The sequence below is a fragment of the Pongo abelii genome, chromosome 11 (genome assembly GCF_028885655.2).
Source record: "Pongo abelii isolate AG06213 chromosome 11, NHGRI_mPonAbe1-v2.0_pri, whole genome shotgun sequence".
NCBI classification, from domain to species: domain Eukaryota; kingdom Metazoa; phylum Chordata; class Mammalia; order Primates; family Hominidae; genus Pongo; species Pongo abelii.
Window position 1 is genome coordinate 50451097 of NC_071996.2, and position 21006 is coordinate 50472102.

Genomic DNA, 21006 nt, shown 5'->3' on the forward strand with positions numbered 1-21006 from the left:
CTTAGGGGAAAGCTTTTACTGTCTTACCATTATGTTAGTTTTGAGGTTTTCACAGATGTTCTGTCAGGCTGAGGAAATTTCCTTCTGTTCTGTTTGTTGAGTGTGTGTGTGTGTGTGTGTGTGGTCATGAAAGGATGTTATATTTTGTCATATGCTTTTTCTGCATTTGTTGAGATGATCATATGGTTTAATATAATCATTTAATTATGATATAATAATTCTTCTAGATTAAATTTTATAGTGTTTTGTTGAGTATTCTTGGATTTATATTTATAAGAGCTATTGATCTATAGTTTTCTTGGGATTTCTTTGGCTTTTGTGTCAAGATATGCTGGTCTTACAGTATGAGTTAAGGAGTATTCTTTCCTCTTCTGTTTTTTTAAAGAGCTTGATAAGGATTGACGTTAATTTTTCTTGAATGGTAGAATTCGCCAGTGAAGCCATCTAGTCCTGGGCTTTTTATTTCTATAAGGTCAGTAGTGACATTTTTGTTATCATTCCTAATTTTGCCCTTCTCTCTTTTTTTTCTTGGGTAGTCTAGCTAAAGGTTTGTAAATTTTGTTGATTATTTTAAAGAACAAACTTTTCTTTTGTGGGTTTATTTTTCTCTTTTGTTCTAGCCTCAGTTTTGTTATCTCTGTTGTAATGTTTATTTTCTTATGGTATAAGACTGTTATTGAGATTTTTTTTTTTTTTTTTTTTTTTTTTTGAGATGGAGTCTCACTCTTGTAGCCCAGGCTGGAGTGCAATGGTGCAATCTTGGCTCACTGCAACCTCCGCCTCCCAGGTTCAAGCAATTCCCCCGCCTCAGCCTCCTGAGTCGCTGGGATTACAGGCATGTGCCACCACACCCAGCTAATTTTGTATTTTCAGTAGAGACGGGGTTTCTCCGTGTTGGTCAGGCTGGTCTTGAACTCTCGATCTCAGGTGATCCACCTGCCTTGGCCTCCCAAAGTGCTGGTGTTACAGGCCTGAGACACCATGCCCAGCAGAGATCTTTTTTATTGTGGGCATTTCCAGCTATAAATTTCCCTCTTAGCACTGCTTTTTCTGCATACTATAAGTTTTCATATGTTATGTTTTCGTCTTAATTTATCTCAAAGTATATCTAACTTTCCTTCTGATTTGTTCTTTGACCTATTGATTATTTAGGAGTATGTTGTTGAATTTCCACATATTCATGAATTTTCCAAATTTTCTTCTATTAAATTCTCATTTCATTCCATACAGTCTGATAAACTCACTTTGTTTGGTTTCAAACTTTAAAAAATATATTGGTGGTTGTTTTCTATACCATAAACATGTGACTTATCCTGGAAAATGCTGTGTATTTACTTTAGAAGAATGTGTATTCTGTCACTTGAGTCCAGGAGGCAGAGGTTGCAGTGAGCCAATATCACATTACTGCACTCCAACCTGGGCAACAGACCCAAGGGTTCGTCTCAAAAAAAAAAAAAGAGACAATGTGTATTCTGCTACTTGGGGTGGAGTCTCCTATAGATGTCTATTAGTTTCTAGGATTGTACAAGCCTTCTATTTCCTTGCTCATCTTCTATTTAGATTTGTATGTTCATTATGAAAAGTGTAGTGTTGAAGATGCCAACTGTTATTGTTGAACTGTCTATTTCTCCTGCAATTCTGTGAGTTTTTGCTTTATGTATTTTCGGGCTGTATTGTTAGGTGCACATATGTTGATAACTGTTATATCTTCTTATTGAACTGACCCATTTTTCATTATATGATGCACTTTTCTTTCATAACAATTGTGTCTCAGTACCACTGTTTTTACAAAATACTTTAGCATTTACATTTAAAATTTTTTATTGCCTAATATTTAATACAAAATAAAATACACAACATAGTAAATTTTGAAGCTTAATAGTAAATATCTATGAACCTGTAATACCATAATAATGAGAATATAAACATTTTATTATTCTGTGTTGCTCTCTTATCCTATCTGCTTGACTCCTCCCAGAGGTAACTACTAATGTGAATTTTGGGTTTAATCATCTCTTGCTTTTTAAAAAATAGTTATATAGTCTATTTATCTTTAACAGTATATTTAGTTTGGCCTGGTTATAAAATTTATACAAAGGGACTTACACCGTATGCATTCTCTGGCTTATTTCACCCAGTATTATATTATTTGAGATTCATACATATGTTGGTGTTGGTGTGTGTAGCTATAGTTTGCTCATGTTCATTGATTTGAAGCATTCTATTTAAATGTATTATAATTTATTTATCCATCCTACTAGTGATGGGTATTTGAGTTATTTCAAGTTTATTTATTTGCTGTTAGGAATACTGATCCAATGAAGTTTTTTTCTTTTCTCTTTCTTTTTTTCTTTGTATCCTTTTATCTTTCTTTCTTTCATTCTTTTTTTTTTTTTTTTTTTCTATGACAGGGTTTTGCTTTGTCATCCTGGCCAGAGTGCAGTGGCACAATCACAGCTCACTGCAACCTCGACCTCCTGGGCTCAAGTGATTCTCCCACCTCAGCCTGCTGAGTAGCTGGGACTACAGGTTGGCGCCACTACACCTGGCTTATTTTTAGTTTTTGTAGAGACAAGGCCTCCCTGTGTTGCCCAGGCTGGTCTCAAATTCCTAAGCTCAAGGCGATCCTCCTGCCATGGCCTCCCAAAGTGCTGGGATTACAGACATGAGCCACTTTGCCCAGCGTGATCCAATGAACTTCTTTGATTATGTATAAATTCTCTTGGTGCATATGTTCAAGAATTACTCTGAGGCTACACTACTACAACAGTAGCCACTAGCCATACATCATGACTTACATTTAAATTTTATTTGATTTAAATGAAATTTTAAAAGTTAGTTATTCATCTCTTTTATTTGTGCTTAACAGCCCACATATGACAGTGGACATAGAGGACAACGCAGATATAGAACATTTCTTTTATCACAGTAAGTTCTTTGGATAACACTGCTCTAGCACAATACTTTCTAAAATGTGTCCCATGAATCACAGTGGTGATCCGTAAGCTGTCACTGGTCTGCACAAAATAAGTACAAATATTGAGACTTTTTAGAAAATTTTATGGCATCTTCACGTTGCTGCAACATCCAAGTACATGATCACTTTTGCAGTCATTTTAGAAATTTAGTATTTTAGAATTTAGTAATTCATTTTGATTGTATTTTACGTAAGTATTAATTAGCAAAAGATTAGAAAGAAAGAAAAACAAGAGTTTGCTCACAATGGATACTTTGAGAAACACTACCCTTGGGTATGTTTAGGTGGAATTGCAAGATCACAGTGTATGCTTATGTTCAACTTTATAGGATAAATTCACTACGTTTTCCAAAATTATTGTGTCAATATTATATTCCCACCATCAGAGTATGAGAGTTTCCATTGTTTTGCTGTTTCTCTGTTCCTGGCTTTTGTGTCCCTCATTTTAGATTTAAATTTTGCCATGTGATGGATGTGAAATGGCATCTTATAATTTTAATTTACATTTCCCCAGTTGCTAATGAGATAAATACATTTTTATAAGTATATGATGCATTCATGATTCTACTTTAGATTCTTAGGGATTCTTTTTATGTTCTGATACTGATCTGCTTCTTAAGTGTGTTGCAAATATCTTCTCCAAATTTGTGATTTGTGTTGTCTTTGATAAATAGAAATAGTTAATTTTAACTTAGTAGAAATTATCTTTTGTGTGTGTGTGTGTGTGCGTGTGTTGTGTTTAAGAAAGTCTCCTAGAATTCTTTTTTTGTCTGTTTAAGTTTTAAAGCTTTATCTTTCACATTTAGGTCTTTATACCCATCTGCACCTGGATTAAATTTCCTTTCAGGGTTTGGGATAAGGATCTAATTATTTTTGCCTTCTTTGATTAACAATCCCTTCATTGCTTATTGAATAGGTTTTTCCTTTTTTTTTTTCTTTTTTTTTTTTTTTTTTTTTTGAGACAGAATCTTGCTCTGTCGTCCAGGCTGGAGTGCAGGAGTGCAGTGGTGCGCAATCTCCGCTCCCTGCAACCTCCGCCTCCCGGGTTCAAGCGATTCTCCTGCCTCAGCCTTCTGAGTAGCTGGGACTACATGCGCGTGCCACCACGCTCGGCTAATTTTTTGTATTTTTAGTAGAGATGGGGTTTCACTGTGTTATCCAGGATGGTCTCGATCTCTAGACCTCATGACCCGCCCGCCTCGGCCTCCCAAAGTGCTGGGATTACAGTCGTGTGCCACCGCGCCTGGCCGTTTATTGAATAGGTTTTTCTTTACCATTGATTTTCAGTGTCTACTTGGTCTTATAATTGTATTTCCATATGTGTATGGGTCACCTTCTGAACTCATTATTGTGTTGCATTGGTGAAGTAGTTCTAAATCTTCCCTTAATTGTTGTAAGTTTAGATAAGTCTTGGTAGTTGATAATGTAAGACATGTCACATAGTTCTCTGTTAGAAATTTTATAATCAGTTTGGCATGTTCTGTAAGAAATCTTGTGGGGATTTTGATTGGAATTGATCTAATTATTATAATTTAATTTTATGTCCAAGACCATGGAATACCTCTCCTTATATTTTACTCTACTTTAATGTCTCTCAAAGTTTTGAAATCTTCCCTATAACTTTCTTATGTGTAGTCTTGGTACTTTAAAATTCATTTTCTACCTCTTGCTTATATAAAGAAATGCAGTTGTCTTTTGTACATTTTTTAAATATATTTGTTTAGAAAGCTTACTAAACATTCTTTTTAAATCTGATAACGTATTTGTGGATTCTTGGGTATTTTTAAAAGAGATGATCATTCTCAGCAAATAATAATGCTTTTGTTTGTTCTTTTCCAAACCTTATGCCTTTTATTTCTTCTTTTGGCTTTTTGTGGGCTAGAATCTACAATGCTGATAATGAGCATTTTCTTGTAATGTTGCCAATCATAAAAAGAATACATTCCAGGTGTTACCTTTAATTATTACTCTTTTTTTCTTGTGGATGCCTTTTATTATATTTAGAAAGCTCAAATTTTTGTATAAAAGTTTATATCACGCACAAATATTGAGTTATATTAAATGTGTTTATTGAGATGATGACTGTATAGTTTTTTCTCTTTTAATCTGTTAATGTAATGAATTATATTTCTATGATTTCCTAAATTTAACCAAAGCAGACTTTGTCATGTTATCTTTTTTATACTTTCTGGATTAGTTTAAAAATGTTTAGTTTTGGCATTTTGCATTTCTGTTTACGAAGTGAGATTGTCCTGTAATTGCCCTTTTTAAAAAATGAGTCCATACCTTTTTTCTATTCTCTGGAAGTTTTGTATAAGATTAGAATTGTGTTTCTTGAATGCATAGTGAAATTCATCTATAACCTATTAAGGTTGCTTTTTGTGTGTGTGAGGGCATTTTTAACTTTTGATGTAATTTTTTTTTAGTTGTCAAAGGATTATTTAGAGTCTCAGTTTATTCTTTAGATAATACATTGTATTTTTCTGTGAATTCATCTAAGTCATCTGTGTTTTCACATTCATTGGCATAAAGTTCTTAATATTCTCTTATCTGTTTAATGTATGCATTATTTGTTGTTTCATTTTAAATATTTAATATTTTTATTTATGCTTCTCTTGTTCTTGAATAACCCTGTAATAAAATTAGCAATTTTGTTAATCCTTTTGAAAAGGAACCAGTTTTTTGTATTACTGATATTTTCTATTGTGTGCTATTTACTATTCCATTTATTTTTGTAACTGTCTTTTCTGCCTTCTACATTTTAATTTTGCTTTATTCATTATGTATTCTGCTGACTTTTAACTTTTAAATTTATGTACTTTCTCATTAATTTTCAGCCTTTTATCTTTTTAAACTTTAAGTACTTACGGCCATTAATTATCCTTTAAGTACTGCTTTAGCTATATTTCACAGGCTTTGTTATATAAGGTTTTTGTTATTTTTTTATAAGTGTCTTCTAATTTCTATTGTGATTTTTTTTTTCAGTGACTCCTGAGTTTTTTAGAAGTGTTTTTGCCCCAAGCCTGTGAGAATATCTTTTTTTGTTATTGATTTCTATGTACATTTAATGGCATTGTGGTCATGGAATGTGGACTGTATGAAGACCTTGTTACTTAATTAGTAGAAAGATTATAATTCTTAGAAACCCATACTGCAATACTAGGATAAATTTTTTCCAATTTTAAATTCAATGTGCTAGAAAATCCCACAACAATATGCTTTAGGGTTTGTAATTTAACCAAATGAATTTGCAGTACTCTCATTACTTAGGTTTCTTCCCTTGAATCTGAGATCTTAAAGTTTAGCAGCTGCATGAAGAGAATGTCCACAAAATTCTTTTCCTAGTTAAAAAAAATAAAGTTAGATTCTAAAAACGTACTGAGTTGTTGTTGTTTTATTGCTGCTTTGTAATTTGCTTTTGTTTTCTGGGTCATGCAATAAGCACTAGTGTAAATCTGGTTCAAGTTTATTGATTTTAAAGAACAGATATTAAAATCTTCAATGTGATTCATAGTTTATTCCAGAAGACATTACATCAAGAATGATGTTTTTTACCCTGTACATTTCAATACTTTAAACTTCACAATGAATACTATTTTTATAGTGCTGTTTTTCAAAATTTCTCACCTCCCTACCCTTTACTTCATTTGGGGTCTGCATTGTTTTCTTTGTATTTCCCCTTGCCCTTACTTTCTTCTTATAATACGTATTACATTTCTGTAGCATTTAAACTTTCGATGAATACTTTCCCCTGGTACTATTTCTTGGATACTTACAGAAACCTACAAATTAAGTAATGTCCATCTTTTCCAGATAGTGAATCCAGTACTGAAATGTTAAATTAATTGTTCAATATTCCTTAGCTAGTAAGTGGGAAGAGCCAGAATTCAAACCTATCTCATCGCTTTATACTTAAATTTTTTTTCTATCGGTCTTTTTTCAGTATTTGCGATTTTATTAAGAAGGAAGTTTAGACCATGGGTGGCTTAACATGCCCTAATAGGTGAATTTTTTTTTGGCTTTCCAGATTGCTTTTATTTATTTGCATTGCAAATGCTTTTTTTAAAAAAGAGGTTTTCTGAGGCTCTTAGTTGTTTACTACTTAATATTCTCCACTGTCATTTCTCTTTAATGACTTCATTAAAAATAATTGAAAAAAGTATTATAAAGTTTGATTCTATCTCCTAACATATTTTTCCATTATCGCTAACTACTATGTAGGACAGAAAAAATGCTTGAAGTTTCCTCAAATAGATTTTATTATTTAATTCTGTCTGACTTTAAAAGATTTGCTTAAAAAATGTCTTTTAAGCAAAAAGTATGCTTGAATTACTAATTTAAACACTTCCTGCCAGAATGCATTTTTTTGCGTATTAAACATGGCATTCCAGAAGAACATAGTGGCCTTATATGAGCTTGGTCAGAACTTCTTTTGGCCATCTGAGTTTGTAAATTGTCATTGGAACACAATGAAAGTGTTTTATGAAGTGTATTTGATGGATAAGTGAGTAAATCAATGAAAAGCTTGCATATAGTTTTTTTTACAATAACTACTTACTTGCATGTGTACCTTTGTAATGTTGCTGATATTTTAGAGGCAACAACAGAACAAAGACTTCCAGATGAAGAACACTGAGAAGTACTGTGTATAAATTGTTTATTATGATATTATTTGCTTGTATTAAAAGTCATGTATCTATTTCTGTAGTTTGCATATAGTCTAACATCATTTATAAATATTTAACTGAAGAGTTGGCAATGGCTTTTTTAATATGAAAATATTTTCAAATGTGTGAAAGCCGGTTCTGACAATTAAAAAAAAAGTTTTCTACTTAGTTTCTACATATACAATAAATATACACACTTGGTAATTTAGTACTGGTAACCCGTAAAGAACTTTCCTGTCCTATTGCAGTTACCGTTACTGTTAAGTTTGTATACAGTAAAACAATTTTACCTTAATGCATTAGTGTAGTGGAAATTTACTGTTAAGTTAGATATGTAAATATAGTAGCATAATTAAAATGTTATTTAATAATCTGAATGTAAATACATTTAAAAATTACTTTTCAATCAAGAAATGTTGATGGAGGCCAGGCACGGTGGCTCATGCCTGTAATCCCAGCACTTTGGGAGGCCGAGGCGGGCGGATCACGAGGTCAGGAGATTGAGACCATCCTGGCTAACACGGAGAAACCCCGTCTCTACTAAAAATACAAAAAATTAGCAGGGCGTGGTGGCGGGCGCCTGTAGTCCCAGCTACTTGGGAGGCTGAGGCAGGAGAATGGCGTGAACCCGAGAGGTAGAGCTTGCAGGGAGCCGAGATCGCGCCACTGCACTCCAGCCTGGGCAGAGTGAGACTCCGTCTCAAAAAAAAAAAAAAAAAAGTCAAAGGAAATTCTTCTAGTTCCTTTAAGGATTTCTCTAGCACAGGATCAGGGAGGATCTTGGTTATTGATGACTGGTGAGATTCTTTTGGGTGTTTGGAAGCTTCAAATGCATGGAGCCACACCTTAAAAATGTCTCACTGGAGGCAGGCACGGTGGATTATGCCTGTAATCCCAGCATTTTAGGAGGCCGAAGCAGGTGGATGGCTTGAGTATATATACTTCGCGAGCACCGTGGGCAACATAGTGAAACCCTGTCTCTACAAAAAGTGAAAAAAAAAAAAAAAAGCCAGGCATGGTGGTGCAGGCCTACAAGTCCCAGATATTTGGGAAGCCATGGTGGGAGGACTGCGTGAGCCTGTGAGGTCAAGGCTGCAATGAGCTTTGAACACACCCATTGCACTCCAGCCTGGATGACAGAGTGAGACCCTGTCTCAAAGAAAAAAAAAAGAAAAAAAGAAAAGAAAAGTTTCACTGGAGAGGCATACTTTATATATCTTTTAATTATATGTTTTGTAAAAAAAAACAAATTTTATCATTCATTCTTGTGACACTTGATAAATTTTCACCATATGTTTCCTTACCACAGTAGTGAAGGTTAATTGTATTTGTCTGCTTTCATGTTGTATGCACTATAAACTGATTATTTCAGGACCTAACTGAGGCATGGACTGATCTCACATATTCCAAAATATAGTGACATTTTTAAACTTAAAAGATATTTACTTGTTTTTAGTATTCTTAAGAATGCCCAGAATTTTGTTACAGAATTAAACAGAAGACTTCACAGGTGAAATGGAAAAAGCAATTACTTTCAAGTTTCCTTTTTTTTATAGTGATTGATAGGGTATGATTATTTTGTTCTATAAATATATTTTTGCCATTTCTCCCTAAATGCCTTACTTTAGTCAAATCTACGATTTTTACCATTCTTCACAGAGATATTTCAGAATTAGAGATAATTCTGCTGTTTATCTCATTGCCTGACCATTTCACTATCTGTTCATTGGCTAACCAAAGAGGCTTTATATGTTTCCAGTAAGATTGTTAAAAAGTTAGATAGGACTAATTCTGGTGCTGATGCTATTTATCCCTTGTTTTATTCTTCATATTCTTTCTCATACATTTTCTTCTCCATTGTAAAAAGTTTTCCCAATCCCAGAATGACTCGTTTTTTGAAATAGTTTTTGCGGTTTAATTTTGTCAAGGTATTTAAAAATCAAATACTAATAAGTATTACTGATTTTTTATTTTTCAGAGTTTATAATCAAAGAGGATTTTATTTTGATCATTATTCCTTTACAAAGTGTTCTTCCCCTGTATCATAACCCTGCTTTCCTGTTCGTGATGTTAAGTCTCACTGATAGATAAGATTATTGTAATTATAAGTAATTGGTAATAGCATTCAAATGATCAGTCGCTCAGTGTCCATTTCTTTTTTTCTTTTAGTGTTTCTCTTTTTGAGTCCACTTCATGCTTACTTTAGCAAATCTAGGAAGTATTTAAAATTAGAAGAGTTTGGCACATTTCTTTGTCTTTCCTCTACCCTTCCCCCAACTCTTCCCCCCTACATAATTGACATCATATTGTGCATCTAGTTTTTCTTACTCATTGAAAAAGGGAAATCTACCATATCATAAATATATTTTCATATTATTAAAAATTGTCAAATGTCATATTCCTTTATATGTGTACATCGTAATTAGCCATTCCCTTAATGTTGGGCCTTAGGTTATTTACAGTATTTCATTATTATATTACAGCAGTGAGTGTGTGTGTGTGTCTGTGTGTCTGTGTGTGTAATACTTTGTCAACATCTCTATTTCCGAAGACTAGAATTCTTGAAAATGAAATTCTTGAATCAGTCTATGAAAACTTTTAAAGCTATTGATTCATATCATAAACATAATTTTTAAGAAAAGTGAAGTTGATTTATATATCCTAGCTGGCAGTATATCAGAATGTCTAGACTGTATCATTGAAAGCTTTAGATTTTCTCCTCTTTAAAATCTTTAATTTTAATTTTTTCAGGTCCTCAGGATTTTAAATATTTCCCATGGGTTTTTTTTCCATTTTTATTTCCTTTTGTTTGAGTAAAATATATATTCATGTACCTTTTTTTTTACATCTATAGAGGGCTTAATTTTTTATTCATAAATGTGTAAGGATGTATTTTATAGTATGCATAGTAACATTGCATTGTCATGATGTCTGAAAATATTTTCCCATTTTGTTTACATATTAGATTGAAAGCAGAATTATTATAGAATTGCTCAACTAATTCTCTTTCTGTTGCCATCTTAACCTTAAGATGAATAGATGTAACAATATGGATATACATACACATATGTATATATATGTATCATTTTAGCTTTTTTTTCTGTCAGAGGAAAGCTGCAACATACTAAAGTTTGACAGTAATCCCTAGAATCTTAATTTGTAAAAAGTAAAAAACTACAAGGTTTCTACTTTCAAAACAGTTATAGTCTTTATTCAAAATGTAAATTAATAAATGTATAAAGTTTGTAATAGTATAATAATGTATAATAATAGTATAAATGAAGTTGCTTAACATGCTTTTAAAATGTATGTAATTTTATGTATTATATTTGACAACTTAAGCATGATAAACACGTAAATGTTTATATTCTACAAGCTCAGTGTAATGTAAAAAATTTGCTAAAGTCATTTTGTTTTAACTTCAAGTAAACAATGTTTTCTGAATTTTTTTTGGCATACGTGTGATTACTGTTACAGGTGATTAAATATCTTGTTTGAACTTTGGTTTAGGAAGTTTTAATAATTAATAGTATTTGAATCATAAAATCACTCCTGAGTTTCATTAACCATGGTGGTATGATTCTTTGAATGTTATTTCTCTTTTCTTTGCCAACATACTCTTATATGGATTTCTTAGATTTTACTGCTGTATTTACAACTCTAAAAGTAAGAAAAATCACACTCTTTTTCTAGAAAGTTTCTTAAATGTATATAGTGGTATTAACCAAATATAAATGCAGTTACTTATATTTCTTACATAGCTATAACCACCATCCTCATTAACACAATAAAGTACAACCAAGATGAAAAATAATTACAAATTATCTTGGAGAATGCCAAAATTTCTCAGCACATATTTGCAGATTCCTTGAGATCTATGACCCAGTTTGTTAAACAGTTCACTTAACCACTTTATGTTTTAGTATTCAAATAAAAACATTGCTAATAATGATATCTCCTCTTGAGTACTAATTAATAAAGAAAAACTACAAATGTTTTTCAATGAAGTTGAGGTACATGTTACTTTTATAATTTCCTTTAGGAGTTGTGGGTGGGTTGAGTACCAATGCAGCTTCATCACAATTTAAGTTATTAGTTTTGAATTTGTCTTTCCTGTGATTTCAGGATCTTTACTCATTTATTGTCTTCATTTTAGTATAAATTTTGCTTTTGAAAAACATTCAAATTTTAATTGACGTGAGAAATTGAAATAAAATAAATGGCAGGGATAGAAGTTGGGGATCGTTAGGGTTCTTTCCAGATTGTATTACTCTAATGCAGGTGTCAGCACACTTTTTCTGTAAAGGGCCAGACAGTAAATATTTAGGCCTTAGGAACCTGGCTCAACTCTGCTTTTTTAGTGCAAAAGCAACCATTGACAATACATAAATGAATGAGCATTGCTATTTTCCAAGAAAACTTTTTTTTTTTTTTTAAATACAAAAACAGGCAGCAGGTCTTAGTTTGCTGACTCCTGTGCTACGCATATTTTGGATGACACTGCCTATGTGAACAAGGGCTCACTTATTTATTTTTTTAAGTGGAGATCTTAATGGCCCTCTATTGGTGGCTTTTCCCACCACTGTACAATTTACACGTCCTGAAAAGCCTGTTAATATACCAGTTATAATATTGCTGCTTTCTTATTTTCCAATATCTAAGCTCTTTGACCTGTGGACTCTGCCCAACCTGTTCCTGAGCCAAGGTATTTAATAATCCTATTCTTGGATGGGAATTAATCTGTCTTTTTAGTCCAGTAATCAGGTGCCTATATTGAGTCCATAAGTGCCAACAAGCTGTAATTTTCCCCTACCATTGCCACTCTGTTTGCTCAGATTGAAGATTGATAATATGTCTAATACTAGCAAACTTTTTTTTCCTGGGTTCTGGTGGGACTATAGCTTCTTACACCCAAGCAGGGAGTCTTTATGCTCTTGCTCTTTCATATATAGGGTGAATCTCAAGGAAACATACTATTCCCACCAGCTGTCTTTTTTTTTTCCTTTTTTTTTTTTTTTTTTGAGATGGAGTCTTGCTCTGTCGCCCAGGCTGGAGTGCAGTGGCGCGATCTCAGCTCACTGCAAGCTCCGCCTCCCAGGTTCACGCCATTCTCCCGCCTCAGCCTCCCTAGTAGCTGGGACCACAGGTGCTCACCACCACGCCCAGCTAATTTTTTGTATTTTTAGTAGAGACGGGGTTTCTCCGTGTTAGCCAGGATGGTCTTGATCTGCTGACCTCGTGGTTCCCCCGCCTTGGCCTCCCAAAGTGCTGGGACCACAGGCGTGAGCCACCGCGCCCGGCCCCCACTAGTTGTCTTTAAGTACCGCCACTACACGAAGATTCTTTCCATAGTGTGCCTTCTACCAGATGAGATTATCTAGAAACTGGTAGTAGCCTGGATCAAAGCTATATTCTTCTTCATAACCGCTTGGATACTCTAATATGGCTGCTAGATACCTTTCTTTGAGGCAAACTGATTCTCCCAGCCCCAACCCTGCCTATTCCCAGCTATTAATTATTTTGCCTAGGGCCCATCAATCCTTACACCTGAAATCAATCTTCTCTTACTCAAGTGACAAACAAATTAAAGGAGCAATAACTTTAAGATAACTTCCTGAAAAATAATTGGAGGCTTTATATTGGCTTATTTTCTTCCCCTTCATTGTTTCTTACTTTTTTCTTCCTTACCTTTCTTCTTTCCTTCTTTTATTTCTTTAGTAATTGATGTATGAAAAACAGAATAATTACAATCTTGACCGTTCTTTCTTATATATAGCCCACTACTTTTATGTTAATGTATTTCTGATAACATACCTGAGAGCTGAAATTATGTATTACAGTCACTTCCTAAAATTATGGTTCCTGCTTGTGTCCTACTTCTTTCAGGCCCCATACACCAGTAGTCAGGGGAGATTCTTCCCTGCTTTGGAGTCTGATAGAGATGGAGTTGTACAGCCAGCATCCGGAGATAATAAATTTAGAATTACCACTTTCTAAAAGGAAGATTAGGGATTTGATAGCTGCTGACTTTATCCACAGTCTTAAATATGTAAGCCCAACCTGCTTGGGTAGTACTCAGGGAAAGGCAAACCATTTCTGCTTTCCTCTGGACCATGCATCAAGAGGGACCTAGCAGATCTTTTTTCAGTCTTTGTGATGAGCCTCTCCTGTCTTCAAATGGCCTGGTATTTTCCAGCGTTGTTAGGGTAGGAGGGGGAGGAACGTTTTGTGAGAACAGCTTTAAGATTGGAGGAGGCTGGACCAGTACACCTGTGTGACCCATAGGTGCAGTTAGGAGAGCAAACCCATGAGTTTGTGAGATGCTTCTGTGTTCTCCTAGCTTGTGAGCATGCTCTGTCGTGTGGTGGAAACCAGACTATTTCCTTTAACAGTAACAGCTCAGAGGCAGTATTATGAGCATTTGAAATCATCATTCAACAAAATATGTCAAAAAAATCAAACTCAGAAAAGGAAATTAATATAGGATATCATAGTTTAATGAAAGATCACATGAGTTGCTTCAAAGTTGAATGTGTTGAAGTTAATGACTGCCTATCAGGTAAACCATAGATGACATGGAAAGTAGGGAATAGGAACATCACAAAATAAAATGCTGAAGTTTGATATTCTGTGAATTATAGACTTTTCAGTAGAAAACACTAAACTCTGAGCCTTATGTGAACTTTCTTAAAGGTAGGAAGATTATTTATGTTCATTGCCTGGAATATATACAAAACAAAGCTAAAAAGATGAACTCAGCATTTAATTGATGTGTAGTTAATAAGACATATCTGTAATTTGTATGTTCCAAAATTAAGCTTATGCTATTGTTAAGGTTTTGGGTTGAGGAGGAGACAAGGGACATTTCTAGCATTATTTTCACTGGGTAGATTTATAAGCATTAATTTTAAATGCCATTGTTGGGCCAGGCACGGTGGCTTCCACCTGTAATCCCAGCAGTTAAGGAGGCAAAGGCAGGAGGATCAAGACAAGCCTGGGCAATATTATAGTGAGACTTCATGTCTCCAAAAATTTTTTTTAAAAAATGAGCCGAGCATGGTGTCGTGTGCCTGTCATCACAGCTACTTGGGAGGCTGAGGTGGGAGGATCCCTTGAGCCCAGGAGGTGGAGGTTGTAGTGAGCCGAGATCACACCACTACACTCCAAATCCAGCCTGGGAGACAAAGCAAGACCCTGTCTCAGTCAGTCAATCAGTCAATCAATAATAAATGTATACCACTGTTTTACTAGGTAAATATTTTATATTTGTCTCCTGATGAAGCCTCATTTTTTCTTACTTCCTCACTATAGTATTTAGTGTTTTCTTCAGCAATACTAAACTGTATTTAGATCTACCGCATATACAATTTTTTTTCTTTTTTTTTTTTTTTTTTGTTGAAACAGAGTCTCGCTGTGTCACCCAGGCTGGAGTGCAATGGCATAATCTCAGCTCACTGCAACCTCTACCTCCCAGTTTTTCCTGTCTCAGCCTCCCGAATAGCTGGGATTATAGGTGCATGCCACCATGCCCGGCTAATTTTTTGTATTTTAACAGAGATGGGTTTTCACCGTGTTGCCTAGCCTGATCTTGAACTCCTGAGCTCAGGCAATCCACCTGCCTTGGCCTCCCAAAGTGCTGGGATTACAGGCAAGAGCCACTGTGCCCAGCTACCATGTTTTTTTTCACCTCAACACCTTTGCTCAAGCTCTTTCTTCAATGCAGAATGTACTTCGTTTACCTGCGTTTGTCTCATTCTAACTTAAGATTTGGCCTAGACATCCTGTCAGAAAGACTTCTTTTCTCATTCTTCAGTGCACCCATTCAATTTTGTACTCTCTGTCATTATATTAGAATTTTGAGAGAACACCTGGAAAGCAGAAGTGATGTTCCCAGTACCTACCACAGAGCATGGCACACAGAGGTATTCAGTAAGTATTTGTTGAACTGAGTGTAGGTTTAAGGTTAGCTATGTCCATTCTGGTTAATGCTAAGAAACACTAATTGATGTTGATAAAAGTTTTGGTTATGTAGGTAATAGCTGTGCAAAATAGAATGCAAAAGTACAGTCTCTGAATGTCATCAATTCAGCAGTTCTATTGAGCACCCACTCTGAACCACATACTATATTAGACATTGAAATGTCTATGATCTTTAAATGTATCTACATCAAAGAACCATTTTGAACTCCAATTAATAGCCACTCAGCAATTGCTAGTGACAATAATAACTAAGGTATTTTTGTCATAATTGATTTTCTTTACTAATTATCATTAGACATAGAGCAAGCTAAACAAAACTTTAAGATTTTAATAAACATTTTATTTGCCAAGACATAAAATTTTCTTAGGTTCTGATACCTCTAAGGCTCAAGAGGTAAATCTATATTTTATAGATTCATTCTAGATGAATTATTTAAATAAAATAGTCTAGGACCTCACTCTACTTGCTTACAAAATAAAAACAGTACATTTAGATCTATTTTTATTAAACTGCTACCTAGAATTAAAGCAAGTAGAAATAAGATGTTGTTCAGAGTTACAAGAAAATTTTCTGCGATTCATTTCCCTTGTCTTACATTATCCCCAGCCTCCTATTCTCTCCCTACCCTCAGCCCCATCCCCTAAGCTGGCTTCTAACATCTCATAGCAACTGAATGGTCATTCTTACCTCAACTCTTACCAGTGCTATAAGAAAGTATATTGCCCTGTGTGGGCAAAAGTTTAGCAAACTCTTTTCCTTCAGCATGAGAATTTGACCTTCTTTTAACTCTAGCTCTGTTTCCTTGGTAATCTGATAAGGGTAGTATGTCAAATATGTTAATAGACAACATTGCTTATGGTAGAAATAACCCCTAATTGGTAAACTTCATCTGAACTGATAGCACTACAAACACCTGGCAGGAAGCCATATCTTTGGGCCTCTCTGTATGTGGTGACTTATAAGTGGACATGTCCCTTGATTCTGGCAGCTGTGGCCATTGAGTTGTTACAAGAAATACTGGCTCTGGTGGGGCATGAAGCCTCTAGGTCAGTGCAGCTCCCTCACCTGCTTGATGTAAATCTCAAGTTGTACCTAAGCCGTGATCTAAGAGGCCAGGAAAAAAAACTCCTAGGTAGCTATGTGAACCACTACATGGAACCTGCAGAGACTCCTGCAGAAGAGGAATACCTGATTCTGCCCTGCTCACATGCATTGGTTCTTGTCCTGTAACATTCTGGGTGGACAGGTGCTCAGGATGGCCTATGGTTGTCCCGTGAATTTGCACATTCAGTTGAACCTAAGGAGACCTCTTAGTGGGCATTGAAGATCTGACTGCCTTTTGTTTCTTGGATCTTACTGAGAGAGAGAGAGAGAATGTAATGAAAGAATGGAAGCGAAGATTTTTGATTGGTTATTTCACAGTGATGCTGTCTCTGTGTAATAGTACCCATATCTTCTGAATCTAAGAGCTCTTGTCACACAAGATTGTTGAAGGAATACTTCCAGCAGCTAACTTCTGTGGCAAAAAGTCTGATGTGGCTGTACACTACAGTATTTGTGCATTCATCAAATATTCTCCTGATCATGTATTGATAGGTTCCTTTTTTCTGTTTTTATGTTTTAGAGACTATCTTAAGAAGTCAGGAGGTGACTGGTGATAATTGTAACTAATTAGCACTTAGTGGATACATTATTTCACTCTTCACTATATTATTGTTCTCTGTATCATGTTGATAAGATTCTTCTTCTAATTTTACTAATAATTTGATTCTTTTGTTTAAGATTTGACCTTTAAGGTCATTTATAAGGAAGCTATTCAGTCCTTGATTATAATTTTAAGTAATGCATTATAACCAATAGGGGAGAGAAAATATCACAGTTTTTTAATAATTGAAAAACACTTAGACTAAAGCCAGTTTTTCTAGTAGTACAGGATTCACTCATTTAAATTTTTGTCTGTGTTACAGAAACAATGTGTCTTCTCTTTTGGAAAATTAAAATGTATGGATACATGAGAAAAAAATTCAGAATATCTAATTCCCTTACTCAGAGATACCCAGTGTTAGCAAGCATGTTTTGCATTCCAAACCTTTTGTTACTCTGTGTGTATAAATGGAGAGAAAGGTGAGGGGGAGCAAGTAAGACAGAGGAGAGATGTGTTTATTTCTATTATTTTTGTAATGGGATCAAAATGTGCATACTGTTATGAATCTTTTTTTCACTTGATCCATCTTGAATTTATTTTTATGTCAATACATATTCATCAACATTGTTTTAAAATACAGAATAGAAACTAAATGGAAGTATCATAATTTATTTGATCAATCCACTATTGTTGGCATTCATAGTTTTTTTTTAAATGATAGGAATCTCTCTTTAACAGCTCACAATAAATGATCATCCAGCTATTGCTTTTTTCTAGATTTAACATTTATACTAAATATCATCTTATAGTATGTTACTGTGTTTAGAAGCTATGTCACAATGCTGGGTAATAAGGAGTTAGTGGGGAACTAGAGCAGGCAGTTTTTGTCTATACAAATCGCTGCTAAACCAGTTTTCCCTGACCTTTTTAAAGTCTTAATTAATTAATTAATTAATAAAAATACTGAGTAAAAGCAAAGGACAAAGGTGGATGACTCTCCCTGAAGACCTCTCTATACATTGGCATAGCACTCTACTTTGAGAAGCAAGATTGTTAAGCCATTGGTGATTCTTTTTTAATTTTTTAAAGTGATACACAATATTTGTACCTTTTTATGGATTACAGGTGGTATTTTTTTACATACATAGACAGTGTAATGATTAAGTCAGGGTATTCAGTTTAGCCATCATCTTGAGTAGTTATCATGTCAATGTGTGGGGAACATTTCAAGTCCTCTCTTCAAGCTATTTTGAAATATGCAATAATTGTTGTTAACTGTAGTCACCCTGGTCTGCTGTGGAACATTGGAATGTATTCCTTCTATCCAGCTGTATGTTAAAGCCCATTTACCAACCTCTCTTCATCCTCTCCATTCCCCCACCACAAACAGCCTACCTAGCCTCTGGTTACTATCATTCTACTCTCTATCTCCATGAGGTCAACTTTTTTAGCTCCCACATATGACTGAGAGCATGTCATGTTTCTCTTTCTGTTCCTGGCTTACTTCACTTAACATGATAACCTCCAGTTCTATTCATGTTGCTGCAAATGACAGGATTTCATTCTTTTATTATGCCAAGTAGTATTTTATCATTGGTGCTATGTGATAGTGGACATTTAGTGATTTGATATTGGTAGCATGTTTGCTACTAGTAGGGCAGAGAGCTAATCCCTACTATTTTTTCCAAAAGTATTACAACCATTGTTAAAACATAAATCATTAAGAGAGCCACTATAAAAAGAAGTTTAAAAAATTCTCAGGCAAAATGACCATTTTGTTTTTATCATGGTGGTACCAAGATTACTTAACAGAGAAATTGGTAGGATAGAGGGTATGAAAGTCTGAGGGCTGTATCTCCAGTTTATATTTCACTGTTTTGTCCAAAGGTATATGTTGGAAATCCTTGGTTCATTGCTTTGTTAAACTTCATGCCATTCTGATACTACCTGGCACATTTTAGATTTTTAGAATTATAGAAAAGCCTGGCAACTTCTCTAGTGTGAAAGTTGAAAATGCAGAAATAACATTAAACAGGATCTTAATACTATTTTATTTACACAACAGTCTATTTAAAATGGAAGTGTAAAAATTAACTATAATAATACCATGAATTAAGAATTATACCAAGTTTTTTGTTTTTTGTTTTTTGAGATGGAGTCTCGCTCTTGTCATCTAGGCTAGAGTGCAGTGTCACAATCTCAGCTCACTGCAGCCTCTGCCTCCTGGGTTCAAGCAATCCTCCTGCCTCAGCCTCCCGAGTAGCTGGGATTACAGGCGCCCACCACCATGGCCAGCTAATTTTTGTATTTTTAGTAGAGACAGAGTTTCACCATGTTGGCCAGGCCGGTTTCGAACTCCTGGCCTCAGGACCCACCTGCCTTGGCCTCCGAAAGTGCTGGGATTACAGGTGTGAGCCACCACACCCAGCCAAATTATACCAAGATTTAACAAAATAACAGACATATATTAAAATATTGAGAATCATTTTCTTCAAAGTCAAAAATCACTAATACGGGCCTTTTTCTTTCTCTCTCTCTGTGTTTAGAAATATCTGTATATATGTGTGTGTGTGTGTGTGTGTGTGTGTGGGTATGTGTGTGTGTAGATATGGGTTTATGTATATGTAAATGTGTGAATATTTAGCAGGAAGCCACGATTATTGAGGCAGGTATTGTGGTAAGTCACTTTATATTCTCATTTAATCCTTCTAATAATCTAGTGAAATAATTACTATTTTTATCCCCATTTTTGAGATGAGAAAAGTGACTTCTAGATACAGGAAGCAACTTGTGCAGGATTACACAGTCATTAAATTATAGACTTTGGAACTTAGATAAGATCTCTCAGTGCTTTATGATATTGTAGCTAATAGATATGCTCAATATGTTTTTACCTGTCGTAGAATCCAGATCATTAAAAGAAGAGATATTTGCTCTCTGATAATTCAGCATTACATTTATCTTCTTAAGTTTTCTCTGGCTTTCCTCTGTCTTTAGAATGCATTCTATGTCTAAACTTTTGAAAAACAAAGCCCATTGCTTTTGTCCTACAAATATTTCATAGAGGATGCTACGTTGGCTGTCTCTCTTTTTAAGTTGAAAATAGAATAAGAATTTAACTTCACATAAGAACATAAGAATAAGAATGCTCTAGGTTTTGTAATTGTTAAGTTTAGTTTTTAAAAAATGTTCATTGTGAATCATAATTCTAAATTTGAAAGATCATGTGAAGAAAATGTTAAAAGCTTATTGGACAGTACATTTAAAAAGGTCTTGCATGATCAGACATTTTCATCCTCTAGAGGAAATCATAGCTCAATATACATATCTGTACTTCTTGTTTTAGCCTTTGTATACCAGTGTTTATTCACCTAGAGAATTCAGTATTCTAATTTGAAGATAGGTTCTACCCTGATCATACTATTCAATATAATAATAGCACTTATCGTCATAGATATACTGGCTTGAGACTTGAAATTCAAGTAAAAAATACCTTTGGGTAATTAAACTACACAAACATATTTAGTTACCTGAAATCTGCATAGTAAAAATGAATCATCATTTAGTTTTAAATAAATTTACTAAATTATAACATCTGACACAACGCCATCCAGTAGGATAACATATTTAAAATGTATGGGCCGAAATGTAGACTTTAGTATTTATAGGTAAGACTTCTATTATATAATGCTAGATGATGAGTTAGTGGGTGCAGCGCACCAGCATGGCACATGTA

The 21006-nt window shown here is 34.4% G+C and overlaps 1 protein-coding gene across 19 annotated transcripts in view; it reads left to right on the forward strand.

The window, feature by feature from the left end:
- The window catches only part of MBD5 (methyl-CpG binding domain protein 5), a 475596-nt gene that overhangs the window by 30798 nt on the left and 423792 nt on the right, over nt 1–21006 (forward strand). For 7 of the 19 annotated variants that reach the window (XM_063712783.1, XM_063712784.1, XM_063712790.1 and 4 more), the window contains exon 2: nt 2870–2928. The exons of 6 other annotated variants lie outside the window; for them this stretch is intronic. The gene's annotated coding sequence lies outside the window, so the exon portion shown is untranslated. Of the gene's footprint in view, nt 1–385; nt 473–2411; nt 2530–2869; nt 2929–12306; nt 12350–15496; nt 15574–21006 lie in introns of those variants that run through there. 6 more of the 19 variants (XM_063712779.1, XM_063712791.1, XM_063712777.1 and 3 more) reach the window with 5 other exon arrangements.